This window comes from Pinus tabuliformis, chromosome Q, assembly GCF_031772625.1.
Source record: "Pinus tabuliformis cultivar Carrire ecotype Pingquan chromosome Q, CPIR1, whole genome shotgun sequence".
Classification (NCBI taxonomy): domain Eukaryota; kingdom Viridiplantae; phylum Streptophyta; class Pinopsida; order Pinales; family Pinaceae; genus Pinus; species Pinus tabuliformis.
Window position 1 is genome coordinate 483,013,655 of NC_142296.1, and position 14,763 is coordinate 483,028,417.

Consider the following 14,763-nt stretch of genomic DNA (forward strand, 5'->3'; position numbering starts at 1 on the left):
CCAGAGGCTGGAATCTTGTGAATGTAAAGAATTGCTGTTGGTTTGAGTTTAGAACTATTGGGTGATTTGCTTTGAAGGAGGTGAAGAGGAGATTTCTTTCTGCTGGGAAGGTGATGCTGGATTGGGCCTCTTATGGTTGTATCACTTCCTGAACCTTACTTCTTCCATTAATAAAGCATTTGAGGTTCTTCTATATGCATGTGTCTCAATGGTGTATTGTTATACTTGTGTATTTGATTTATTCTAATCCTTGAATCAATTATGAATGTATGCTTCTTGTAGTTTCCCTCTCTTGCCATTTTGCAGGATCTTGGTGTAGTTGGGCCAGTGAAAGAGCAAGGAGTTGGGGGCAACCAGCAAGGAGAGAAGATTGGATCGACCATTAGCGAAAGACATCGGTTAGTGGATCTCTTTCTCCCCTCTTTTACATCTCATAAAGAAGTAATCTCAGATAGCTTTGCTTTGATTGTTGCTAAGGAACTATCACCCTTAGAGTGGGATAGGGTCATTCCATATTGGATACCTTTCCCAACAACACAGGGGGTGAAACATGTCCAAATAGACGAAGTATTAGCCATAAAAGTAGTTGATTCATATGAACAACTAGCATCAGGTGAACAGGGTGAACCATCGCAAGGGCAAGAATTTTCTCATGAGATAGAGTAGGCACTTCAACAGTTGGATGCAAACATGGAGCAATAAAAGTTGGAACAGGATACCGACCTCATGCCTCACCACAAACAGGTCAACTTACCCACTTCAATGCATCCCGAAGAGGATAAATTCTCAGATGACCAAGCAAGCACTCAGATCCTTCGTGATCAGTCGGAAGAAGAGATGCACAACATCTCATTTGATGAATCCCATCATAGAGTTGTGCAATCTCATAGAATGTCAACTCCGGAAGATCAAACATCTCTTGTGCAAGTTGAAGAACAAGTGATCATGATTGATGTGCATAAACATCCAACTACCCTGGCCGGTGAAACTAGAGTGTATGCCAAAGCCACTAGCTCAAGTGTTCGCTTCCTAATAGCTGAGAATGAGCGAATGGCAAAGGAACTACAAACGGACAAGCAAGGAGGAGACTTGGTGACAATGTCCACTCGATCTGAACGGAAGAAGGCAATACTAGATGAAGTGTTGTACCTTGATACAGTTATGCAAGCATTGTACTCCAAGTTTGGTACCGCGCACAAGACAGTTGTCCATCTCAATGGATGGCAACATCAATGTGATAGAAGAGCACACATCTTGATGAACGTGCATGTGGTTGCCAATGACATGAAAACATGGACGATGAAGTATAATTGAGCCCCACTTCACTTGCCTAAGATGATGAGGGTCAATGCAGTCAAGCTAAAGGCATGTATCTGGAGTCAGATCCATAATTATGAAGAGCTCCTGTAGTTCATCACCAACATACAGGCCACCCATGCATGAGTATTCAAGAGTATGAATGTTGTGGTGAGCTCACATGCAATCCCATCAATATGGACTCTCACCTAGGAAAATATAAAGAAGCAAGTCCAACTAGAGCTTGATTCGTACTTCAATCAGTTGATGTGCATCGCCACCAACACAAACTTACCTATTAGTGCAGACATGATGCACAAGTATTTTGTTGGTCCGGCCACATTGAAGACGATGATGTGCATGGTTTCAGATGAGTTGGAAAAAGGAGCCCAAGCAGTGTACCCAGATTCTATGGAGGAAAAGGTTAGGTTTCAGACAGATGTCATTGCGGAAAAAACAAGCACTATTAGAGACTACATAGCTTGGCATCAATATGTTACTATTGATCAACATGAGGATGTTTAGTAGTTGGACTTATATAGTTGTCTAAGTCAGAGTGACGTCTAGTTTCTCTTGCTCAAGCCATTGTGTTCACATGGGTACATGTGCATTGTAATGTTGATTCATGTCAAGTGTAACTCAAGTGTCAATAGTGGATGTAACAATAATAGAGTAGGTGAGGAGTCATGAGGGTAGTTGAACAATCACAAAGTGGAATGTCAAGGGTCACCCCACCCTTTTCTATAAATAGTCCCTTATAACTCATTTTATGGGTTTTGGTTAACCAAGCTTCTGATAAGACTATCTTGGAGAAATCTTGGACATTATTGTAATGCGCCTTGGTTTCTCCACTGCACAGAGCTAGTTCATCTCTTTGGAGGAGTAGGCAGATGTGGCTGTAACGTGCCACTATTGGGGCTAGCAAGTTTACATGGATGTATTTTATTATTGGGACTTACACTTATTTATATAATAAGAGGCAACACATTTTCATGCATATGTTGTTATTGTAGTTGGACTGTTCCGGTTTCTTAGCAATGTATGTTGTTTAACTTATTTAGTTGTGTATGAACTGCTTTGTATGCAATTATATGAATCTTGTTGCAGATATGTTGTTGGTTTAACCATCACTTTGGATTGTTGACCGACCTTATTTCCATATTGTGATGCATCTTCACTCGTGTGTTCCCTTCCTAGCTGAGTAATGTTACAGGTTGCCAAGGGGAACACTCATCTCACCCCCCATGTGTTAGAATGTTATGAAACCAGCTCACAAAAAGATAGAAAAGAGAGATCCACGCCTTAGAATTCAGCCTCTTCGAGGGGGCAACCTCCTTTACATTACATAAATAAACAATTCTTGGATGATACAAATGACAAAACCTCCTTTCTATATATAGGAGTCTAAGGAGTCACAATATAATCCAGCCGACCTAACAATAATAATATAAAGCCACAAAAATAACAATAGAGGGATTCTATGGGGCACAGAAATAACAATATGGGGGTAATAGGTGTTGGCATTATGATGCATGTGTTGTACTTGATGGCAACCCTCTCATATCTCACTTATGTATAACTGGATGAATCTTCAGACGAGATATCAGATGTAACTGATGGAGGATAGCTCAAAGGAATCAGATGATGAATCTTCAGAAGAGATATCAGATGTGACTGATGGAAGAATATCTCACTTATGTATAACTGGATGAATCTTCAGACGAGATATCAGATGTGACTGATGGAGGATAGCTCAAAGGAATCAGATGATGAATCTTCAGAAGAGATATCAGATGTGACTGATGGAGGACAGCTCAAAGGAATCAGATACTAATTCTAAGTGTGACAAGTTAGCTTTGCCATCAAGTCCAAAGGGGGAGATTGTTGGCATTATGAGATAAGTGTTGTCCTTGATGGCAAACCTCACTGATGACAAATAATAGTACAGAAGGTCAGCAGCAAGGAATTGATGATTAGACTATAAGAAGAAGAGAAAGTTCATACACGCAGGTTCGTTAAGCCCAAGTCGCGTGTACATGCATGTTGGCTTCAGCAAAAGCGCGTGTATGTGGAAAAGTACCTTTGGTCCATGGCGGTTAGTCCTTGGAAGTTGTGCCTATGGTTTCGGACCATTGTGTCTCGACGGGCGTGTCGATCCCTAGTTTTGAAGTTGATGGTATTGTGTTACTATGGTTTTGGCTCTTGATATTGAGCAAGGCCTAAGGCTATATAAGGAGAAGGAAATCATTAGGCAAGGGTATCTGAAATGTCTTGAATATCTGAAGAAGTATGAGATCCAGTATGCAGGTTATGGGTTGATGATGCATTGCTTGATCTGAGCTAAGGAGAGATCGGGATCAGATCTCATCGGTTGATGGAGAACTAGATCTAAGGAGAGATCGGGATCAAATGGTTTGAAATGAACTATCTTTATGATGCTTATTCTAGATCTACATACTGACGCATGTATTGTTCTATAAGTATTATGAGTATGATTGATGTCTGGTACAGCTGCAAGTTGATAGAAATTATTTTTAGATCTGTACGCGGGTTTGCTTTGATAAAAGCACGTATACACGCGGGTTTGATTCATCGAAGTAGCGTATACATTGTAAATCTTAATATTTGAAGTTGCAGATGGATCTGATGGTTATTACAGAGTTCTGTGTCTGCTCTGTGTTCTGGTGACTGTTGTTAACAGGGTTTCAGTGATTCAGAGTTTGATGATTGTTTTGAGCTTCAATGATAGTTATGGGTCCAGTATGAAAATTGGATGAAAAGTGGCCTTACAGATTATGTGTTGTGCTTCAGTGTATCCAGTCTGAAAATTGATGAAACGTGGTACCTGGAGGTGAGAAGATTGTAGGCAAGCACCTACGTACTAGTATCTAAGCTAGTACAAAAGCTAAAGGAGATCTTTGGAGCATTGTAGCAGGTAGCAGCCTGCGTACTAGTAAATGGATCGGCTAGTACAAGAGCAAAGGGGGTTGTAGCTCCCGTATTGGTATAAGACTGCACCAGTACAAATATTGTAAAAGGATTTTCTTATTAAGAAGAAGATTGAGATGACTTGCAGCAGGTGGTTTTCACCCACATTGGGTTTCCACCTTATATCTTTGTGTTCATGTGTGTGGCTCTTGTGTGATGTTCTGTTCTGTTATTCTGCACCTGTTTACTGTTAATATGCTTAATAATGATCTGATGCATTTACTGAAGATTAAGCTAACTGAATTATAAGATCTCTGGATATACGCGAGTTTCATTAGACACAGTAGCGTGTACACGCGGGTTCACTTAATTGAAGTAGCGTATATGTTTCTGAGTATGAAATTGAAAAGTTTGATTGATCTGATAATACTGATTCACCCCCCCCCTCTCAGTATTATTTCCAACAATTGGTATCGGAGCAGGTCCTTTGGTAGAAGCTTGATCGCTTGAAGGAGATCCGTGGAACAATGGGAAAGAAGCTTAAGAAGAAAGCTCATAAGAAGAAGAAGACATCTCAGAAGATCTATGACAGTGGGAGAGTCGATTGGGGATTGGGTATAAGAAGCTCTTCAGATTCAGAATCAGATTCAGAATCATTATCAGGTATGAATGTGTTATCCTCTGATGTTCCAGCCATATTTCCTTGTGAGACAGATGGAAGTGATAGTGAAACTACTGAACTTGCTCTTATGGGTGAACAAGAAGGAAATGAGATAGAAGCAGAATTTAGAAGACTAAGAAGCAAAATTAGAACTCAAGAAGATCTTCTGAACATAAAGGATGATACTGCTAAGGCTCAACGAGAGTTATTCAAGGAGAAATATCAAAAGTTGCAGGTTGAAGCAACTTCTCTAAGAAATGAAGTCAATGACAAAAACACAACCATCAAGAAACTCAAAGATAGATCCAGCTACTATGAAAATCTTGAAGCTACAATCCTCTCACTAAAAGGAGATCTTGAAGAATCAAAGAAGCAGAATACAGATCTACTCCAAGCTACTGCAAAACAAGAAAACGAAGTCACCAGCTTAAAATCTCAACTAGAATGTGCCTTCCGAGTTCGTCAAATACAGCAGGATCTGAATGAAGAACAAGAAAAGGAGATTCTCAAACTAAGGCATCAGTTGGAAGAAGGAAGGAAAGATGGAGAAGACATGAAGAAACAATGTCTAGAAAAGGAGGAACAACTTCAAGTTGAGGTAAATATCTTGAAAGGTAAATTAGAAGAAAAGGATAAACTTTTGAGATTTCAAGATAGTACTAAAGCCTTGGATGATATTCTTAATAGTCAAAGGTCTCCTGCTATCAAGACTGGTCTTGGTTTTCATGAATCTGTTGAAGGTCAATCTAGCTCACAAGGTGAGGCAAGGAACTCTAAAGAGAAAACTAAAATGATCAACAAGGAGATGAAAGGTCAACCCCATCAACAATCAAAGAAAAAGGCTCCTCAAAGAAAATCTTTTACTCCTCCTATGAATAATATTGAATGTTATGTATGTCATAATCTTGGACATGTTGCAGCTAGATGTAGAAGAAGAAGAGTTCAAGACTATTATGCGGACAGGTCATCTCAATCAAGGTACTTTAATGGATATTGCTTTGCTTGCAATATGTATGGTCACAAAGCTGCTGATTGCTACAGGAGAAATATGAAACATGTAAGATGTTATGCATGTAACAAGCTTGGACATATAGCAAAGGAATGCAGGAACAAAGGATGGACATCACATCAAAAGGAGAAAACCTCATCACACTTGAAGATATGGAGGAAGAAGGAAGTATAGTCAGCACAATGTACTGAGACACAGCACAGCATAGACATATCAGACTCAGGGGGAGCTGAAAGTGTAAACCTTCAGTGTCCTGAATCTCATACGCAAGTTCCTTAAAGGGAAGTCGCGTATACACGCGAGTTCGACACTGCAAAGTCGCGTATATATCAGTCTGAGGAAAAGCAGTGGGCACAGGCTCAGAAAAGGGATCTGATATGATTCAGTCCATTATTTGCTCTATTGGTTAATAGCTTCAGTCTGCTGAGGATGCGTGGAAATGTTTTGGTACTTGTATGATGTCTAGAAGTGTTTTAATCCTAACTTGAGGATGATGATGTTTTGATGCTTATGCATGATCAGATCTAACAGATGGCACTGGTTGAGGGGGAGCATATGCCTTTAGTAATTCATTGTTGGCATTATGGTTAATAATCCTTGGTGATGATTCTTATATGGCTAAATGATATATCTTGCTATTGTGAGTTGTCTATGATAAACTCTCATTTGATTCTTGGAGTTACATAGAAGATGTTCAGATCAGATTTATGGTTGATTCTTTGATGATGCATATATGGTGCTTACATGGTGATCTTCATAAGAACAAGGAGAAGTACAAAGCTTGAATACACATCTTCCTCACTTGATGATGAGTCACTTATATACTGCTGTTGTCATATGCATAAATATCATACAGTTATGATGCAGGCACTCATGCGGATAAGGATTGTTGCTGATGATGATATCAAGAATCTTTGTCAAAAGAATTTGAGCTCAAGATACATAGTGCTGATACATGGATGACTACTCAAAGTTGCTTTATTGAAGACATGGTGATGAGTTCTTATCTATATGATGATAGGTTGATCCTTACATATGTTGATTGATGCAGATGTTCCCAAGTAATGATACTTGGATCATGTAGAGCTTGATGAAATGGCTATGGTGGTTTCACACATGATACAATGTGAATGACTCTGAATTCTGTTCAAAGGGATGAATTGATGCAGACATACCTTGTTATAGGTTGATGACCTATTCTCTACATGACATTTACAGGTTGCTGATATGGAAATTTGTGTACGCGTGTTGTTTAAAGGATATCCGCGTGCATACGCCGGTTTACAAGGGGATAGTCGCGTATATTGTGTACGCGTGTTGCGTAAAGGATATATGCGTATATACGCCTGTTTATGTGTATACAGACGCGTATATGGAGATTTGAAGGAAATCAGCAGGGACAGATGTTGGTTGCAAAAAGTCTGATATAGGTCTGACAGAGATCATCTGGCACAGGTTCAGGGGGAGCAGATAATCTTCCAATGATGCATTGTTGGCATTATCTTAAAGCTTTTGGTTCTAGTTCACATTTGGTGTTGATTTCAGGAGGAACAAAGGCGAAAGGAGAACAGAAGGATCTCTTGGTTGCTGATCTGAATGGTGATTATCAGATGCTGCTGGTGACTTTCATAAGTCTTGGTCTAGATCTATTGTCTCTATGTCATATATCTCTCTTGTGATATCTCTTTTATGGTGTCAAGGTCATGTAACGGCCTATTTTGGTTTCCCCACTATGCCTGGGATGATTGATGCAATATGATTGGTTGTCATATGTAAACTTTTGATGTATCCCCACTTGGTTGGGTGGATGAGTCAATTTTTGTATATCCTCACTTAGTTGAGAGATGGATGTATGTATGAGTCTTTGGTGATAGGAAGGTCTTTTATGATGTATAGAGTCATGTTCTTCTTGAAGAACATCTTTTGCAGATCTTGCCTACAGTCAGGAAGAGCATGAACAGCACACTTCAGCAGTACAGAGACTTGGCATGTACTCAGGGGGAGCATTGACAGATTGGTACACCTTGGCATATACAAAGGGGGAGATTATTCAGAGATTTCAGCAGGTACTCAGGGGGAGTATGGACAGTGGAATGATTCAGCAAAGGAAGAGAATATCTTGGTCCACCCCTTTGCCCTTGATGTCAAAGGGGGAGAGTGATTTGGTGTTGTTGCCATCAAGTCCAAAGGGGGAGATTGTTGGCATTATGATGCATGTGTTGTACTTGATGGCAACCCTCTCATATCTCACTTATGTATAACTGGATGAATCTTCAGACGAGATATCAGATGTAACTGATGGAGGATAGCTCAAAGGAATCAGATGATGAATCTTCAGAAGAGATATCAGATGTGACTGATGGAAGAATATCTCACTTATGTATAACTGGATGAATCTTCAGACGAGATATCAGATGTGACTGATGGAGGATAGCTCAAAGGAATCAGATGATGAATCTTCAGAAGAGATATCAGATGTGACTGATGGAGGACAGCTCAAAGGAATCAGATACTAATTCTAAGTGTGACAAGTTAGCTTTGCCATCAAGTCCAAAGGGGGAGATTGTTGGCATTATGAGATAAGTGTTGTCCTTGATGGCAAACCTCACTGATGACAAATCATAGTACAGAAGGTCAGCAGCAAGGAATTGATGATCAGACTATAAGAAGAAGAGAAAGTTCATACACGCAGGTTCGTTAAGCCCAAGTCGCGTGTACACGCATGTTGGCTTCAGCAAAAGCGCGTGTATGTGGAAAAGTACCTTTGGTCCATGGCGGTTAGTCCTTGGAAGTTGTGCCTATGGTTTCGGACCATTGTGTCTCGACGGGCGTGTCGATCCCTAGTTTTGAAGTTGATGGTATTGTGTTACTATGGTTTTGGCTCTTGATATTGAGCAAGGCCTAAGGCTATATAAGGAGAAGGAAATCATTAGGCAAGGGTATCTGAAATGTCTTGAATATCTGAAGAAGTATGAGATCCAGTATGCAGGTTATGGGTTGATGATGCATTGCTTGATCTGAGCTAAGGAGAGATCGGGATCAGATCTCATCGGTTGATGGAGAACTAGATCTAAGGAGAGATCGGGATCAAATGGTTTGAAATGAACTATCTTTATGATGCTTATTCTAGATCTACATACTGACGCATGTATTGTTCTATAAGTATTATGAGTATGATTGATGTCTGGTACAGCTGCAAGTTGATAGAAATTATTTTTAGATCTGTACGCGGGTTTGCTTTGATAAAAGCACGTATACACACGGGTTTGATTCATCGAAGTAGCGTATACATTGTAAATCTTAATATTTGAAGTTGCAGATGGATCTGATGGTTATTACAGAGTTCTGTGTCTTCTCTGTGTTCTGGTGACTGTTGTTAACAGGGTTTCAGTGATTCAGAGTTTGATGATTGTTTTGAGCTTCAATGATAGTTATGGGTCCAGTATGAAAATTGGATGAAAAGTGGCCTTACAGATTATGTGTTGTGCTTCAGTGTATCCAGTCTGAAAATTGATGAAACGTGGTACCTGGAGGTGAGAAGATTGTAGGCAAGCACCTACGTACTAGTATCTAAGCTAGTACAAAAGCTAAAGGAGATCTTTGGAGCATTGTAGCAGGTAGCAGCCTGCGTACTAGTAAATGGATCGGCTAGTACAAGAGCAAAGGGGGTTGTAGCTCCCGTATTGGTATAAGACTGCACCAGTACAAATATTGTAAAAGGATTTTCTTATTAAGAAGAAGATTGAGATGACTTGCAGCAGGTGGTTTTCACCCACATTGGGTTTCCACCTTATATCTTTGTGTTCATGTGTGTGGCTCTTGTGTGATGTTATGTTCTGTTATTCTGCACCTGTTTACTGTTAATATGCTTAATAATGATCTGATGCATTTACTGAAGATTAAGCTAACTGAATTATAAGATCTCTGGATATACGCGAGTTTCATTAGACACAGTAGCGTGTACATGCGGGTTCACTTAATTGAAGTAGCGTATATGTTTCTGAGTATGAAATTGAAAAGTTTGATTGATCTGATAATACTGATTCACCCCCCCCCTCTCAGTATTATTTCCAACAATAGGGGCACAACAATATAAATAGGGGGTATAACTACAATAGTAATGGGGTAATCACTAGTATTATAGGGACCAACATGCCCCTCTCCAAAAAAGTGTTGTCCTCAACGCTTGAGCAGTTCTGGATACTTCTGCATAAAATTCTCATCCTCCCATGTGGAATCTTCAGCGGATAAGTTCTTCCACTTGATAAGATACTCTGAAATTGATCGATTTCGTAGCTGTCGAGTTCTTGTTTCTGTGATTGCTTCCGGTTCCAATATAATTTTTCCTTCCTCGTCAAGTTCTGGCAATATTGTTTGAATTGGGAGCTTGTCACCTATAACCTTCTTTAAACATGAAACATGGAAAACTGGGTGCAATCGAGAAGCTGCAGGAAGCTCCAATTTGTATGCCATAGTACCAATCTTTTCCAACACCTTGTACGGACCATAATACTTTGGTGATAATTTATTATCCTTCTTAGCTTGCTTTAGGGACATTTGCTTATATGGTTGTAGCCGTAGGAATACCCAATCACCTACATCAAAACTTCTTTCACTGCGATGTTGATCTGCCTGTTGTTTCATTCTATTTTGTGCCAACACGAGGTTATCCTTTAAGAGTTGGAGGACTTGTTGTTGATGTTCGATGTGATGTTCCACTGCCTGAACCTTAGAATTTTCTCTTAAATATGATGTGATGGATGGTGGTTGATACCCATAAAGTGCCATAAATGGGGTCATTTTTGTTGCTGTATGGAAGGAAGTGTTATACCACCATTCAGCCAGAGGCAACCATTTGACCCATTGTGTCTGTTTATCAGATACAAAGCAACGAAGATATCCTTCCAAACATTTGTTTACTATCTCAGTTTGCCCATCAGATTGAGGATGATAAGATGAGCTATGAGCTAACTGAGTACCAAGACAAGAAAATAATTCTGTCCAAAAATTTCCAGTGAAAATGGGATCTCTGTCACTTACAATAATCTTTGGGTTTCCATGTAGCTTTTGAATTGTTTCCATAAATGCAGTAGAAACTGTACTGGCTTTAAATGGATGTGATAATGCACAAAAGTGTGCATACTTGGTAAGTCTGTCAACTACCACCATGATGACACTCTTTCCCTCAGACTTGGGTAAACCTGTGATAAAATCCATTGAAACCTCCTCCCAACGTTGGCTTGGAATGGATAAAGGTTGTAATAGACCTGGTGTCTTAATTGTTTCAACTTTATTTTGCTGGCAAACCAAACATTCCGCCACAAACTTTTGAATATCTGATTTAAGGCCATCCCAAAAAAATTCCTTCTTAACCCTGTGGTAAGTTTTTAAAAATCCTGAGTGCCCTCCTAAGGGAGAAGTGTGCAATTCCATAAGAATCTTTTGTTTTAGCTGGGAATTCTTACAGAGGTATAAGCGATCTTTGTACCATAACGAATCATTTTGCCAGCTAAATGTATCAGAAGTACTGGAATCTTGTTGTAGCTTTCGAATAAGTGCCCACACTTCTTCGTCATTCTTCCATTCCTCCCTTGCTTCGTTTATCCAATCTGGTTGGATAATAGAAATGGCACACAACAATGCTTCCACATCCTCATCCTTTCTTGAGAGTGCATCTGCCACCACATTTTGCTTCCCTTTTTTGTAGATGATTTCAAAGTCATAACCCAACATCTTTGTGACCCACTTTTGTTGCTCTTCAGAGGATAATCTTTGTTCTAAAAAGTATTTAAGGCTATCATGATCCGTTTTTACCTTGAAGTGTCTTCCCATTAGGTAGGGTCGCCATTTCTTAAGTGCATGGAGTATTGCCAACATTTCCTTCTCATAAATAGCTTTGCTTAAAAACTTTCCCTTGATTGGACGACTTTCAAAAGCAATGGGTCTTTCATCTTGCATTAGAACAACACCAATTCCATTTCCTGAAGCATCACATTCCACAATAAAGGTTTTTGTGAAGTCCGGTGTAGCTAAGACCGGTGCTTGGCACATTGCCTCTTTAAGATGTTCAAAGGCCTTTGTTGCTTCCGAAGTCCATGAAAATGAATCTTTCTTCAATAATGTTGTTAGAGGTGCTGCTATTCTCCCATAATTCTTAACAAACTTGCGATAATACCCTGTCAACCCAAGAAATCCTCGCAGATGCTTTATGGATGTGGGGATTTTCCATTCCTTAATGGCTTTAATTTTGCTAGGGTCTACCTTAACTCCTTCATGAGATACAATATGACCCAAATATTCCACCTCCTGGACTCCAAAGAAACATTTGGATCTTTTTGCATATAATTGTTTCTCCTCCAATAGTTGTAGCACCCTGTCAACATGTTCAACATGATCCTTCCAAGACTTGCTGTAGATTAGTATATCATCAAAAAATACTAACACAAATTTTCTAAGGAATGGTTTGAAAATTGAATTCATCAAACCTTGAAATGTTGAAGGTGCATTGGTAAGGCCAAAAGGCATGACCAAAAATTCATAATGACCCTCATGAGTTCTAAATGCCGTTTTCGGAATGTCTTCAATCTTCATTCTGATTTGATGATATCCCGAACGAAGATCCAACTTGGTGAAGTAAATTGATCCATGCAATTCATCCAGTAATTCATCAATAACAGGAATGGGGAACTTATCTTTAATAGTGAGCTTGTTGAGCTCCCTATAATCTGGACACATGCGCCATGATCCATCCTTCTTGTGCACCAATACTACTGGAGCTGAGAAAGAACTTTGACTCGGTTGAATTATACCAGCCTCTAGCATTTCTGCAACCATACGTTCAATTTCACTTTTTTGGACATATGGATATCTGTACGGCCTGATGTTTGGAGGAACACTTCCTGGAATCAGATGAATAGCATGATCATGATCACGCATAGGTGGGAGACCTTTGGGAGTCTCAAATACCTTGGAATGATTGTCCAAGACTTTTTGGAGATCTGGAGAAATAGATGATTCCAATGTGGAAACATCTAGCGAACATAATTGTGCAATTACACCTCTTTGCTCCTTTTTTAGAAGCTTTGTCATGCCATTAGAGCTGATTATCTTTCCTGGTTTCCCTGCAATACCCCTTAATTCAACTTCCTTTCCTTCCACAGAAAATTTCATGAAAAGTTCTTGAAAATTAAAAGCTATTGTACCCAAGGATTGTAGCCATTGGACTCCTAGTACAACATCAGCACCTCCCATTGGAATGGAAAGCATTGGGCTAGTCAATACATATTCTCCCATGGATAGCTTGATATTATGGCACTTTCCAGAACAATTTATTGTTCCTCCATTTGCAATCATCACTTGACACTCTGGTGCTGGATATAGGAAGCAATTCAATTCTTTTGCTACCCTACAATGAATAAAATTGTGGGTGCTTCCTGAATCAATCAACACTATTACCTTTTTCTTCTTGATTTGTCCTTCTATCTTGATGGTTTGAGGAGTGGTAATTCCCGCCAATGCATTACAAGATATGGTCGGATTTATTTTTTCTTCATCTAGGCTTTGTTCCTGGAATATATCCTCTTCTTTTGACCTTTCTTGCTCCTTTTCTTCTTCCTCTTCACAATCTATGTAGAATAATTTCTTCTCAGCACACTTATGACCTTTTGTGTATTTGCTATCACAATTGTAACAAAGCCCTTTTGCTCTTTTTTCTTCCAATTGTTGTGGTGTCAACCTTGTAGGTTGTGGAAGACTATGGGAAACAACACTTCCGTCTTTATAGTTGTGAATGGTATGCTTCCTAGTTGCCATAATTTTGCTTTCCATTTTTCTTGCTAACCTGAATGCCTTCTCTAATGAATCAGGTTCCCAAAGGCGCACATCATGTTGGATATTATCCTTTAAAGACCCTATGAACACATCAATCCTATGCTCCTCTGGAATATCTTTTACCCTTATGTTCAATTTTTGGAACTCCTCAATGTGCTCCATTATTGAACCCTTTTGTTTGAGACTTATCAATTGGCTAAAAAAAGTGTTGCTTTTTGTATCCTCATAATGTGCTATCAATTCTTCCGTAAAAATTGCCCAAGTGATAAATTGTTTACGAGAACAAAGCCATTGATACCATACAAACTGATTTGGTTCCAAATATAAAGTTGCCATACGTACCTTTTGTGTGTTTTGCACATTATTGAGATCGAAGAATTGCTCCATCTGTAATATCCATGTGGCGGGATCCTTGCCATCAAACTTCCTCATATCGATTTTTGGAACATGGTGAGTCTTCGATCCAACATTAGAGTCTATGGAATCATGATTAACATTTCTTTTGTTCTCATCATGAGTTTCCTTTACTACCTTTTCACCATTAGTGACCCTTTCTTGTAGCAACTTCTTCAATTCTTCCATGTTTGTCTTCAAATCTATCTTCAAATTTGCCATAGAATCCTCCATCTTAGCTTCCATGCCCTTTATCTTAGATTCCACGCCATTTACTTTAGCTTCTGTTAGCTTTTGTGAGCGTGACATTTGTTGCACTTGTTCTTGTAATTTTGATATATCATGTAGCATTTCTTCCTCTTCTTCATGAGTCATGCTAGAGCTTTCAGGTTCCTTACTAGGTGTTTGCATTTTCTTTCCTCGGGGCATCAGTTACCGATAATAATGCTTTACTATGCCCTTTGAATTCCGTTAAACCAAGCTTACACAAAAATAAAAAATAAAAAACTACACACCTTTTTTCACTTTATAGAAGCCTGATATTGAATCTGATGTATCTCTGTAATTTCACATCATACAATTCTGAAATTGCTACCTGTAGTAGCTTTCTGCGTCCTCTTTCCAATGCCACAAGTCTGAGCCAAAT

General features: G+C 39.3%; 1 pseudogene; it reads left to right on the forward strand.

Annotated features, from left to right (window-relative positions):
- The first annotated feature begins 1,605 nt into the window (after positions 1-1,605).
- Positions 1,606-14,763, forward strand: part of LOC149220278 (uncharacterized) — a 62,813-nt pseudogene continuing 49,655 nt past the window's right edge.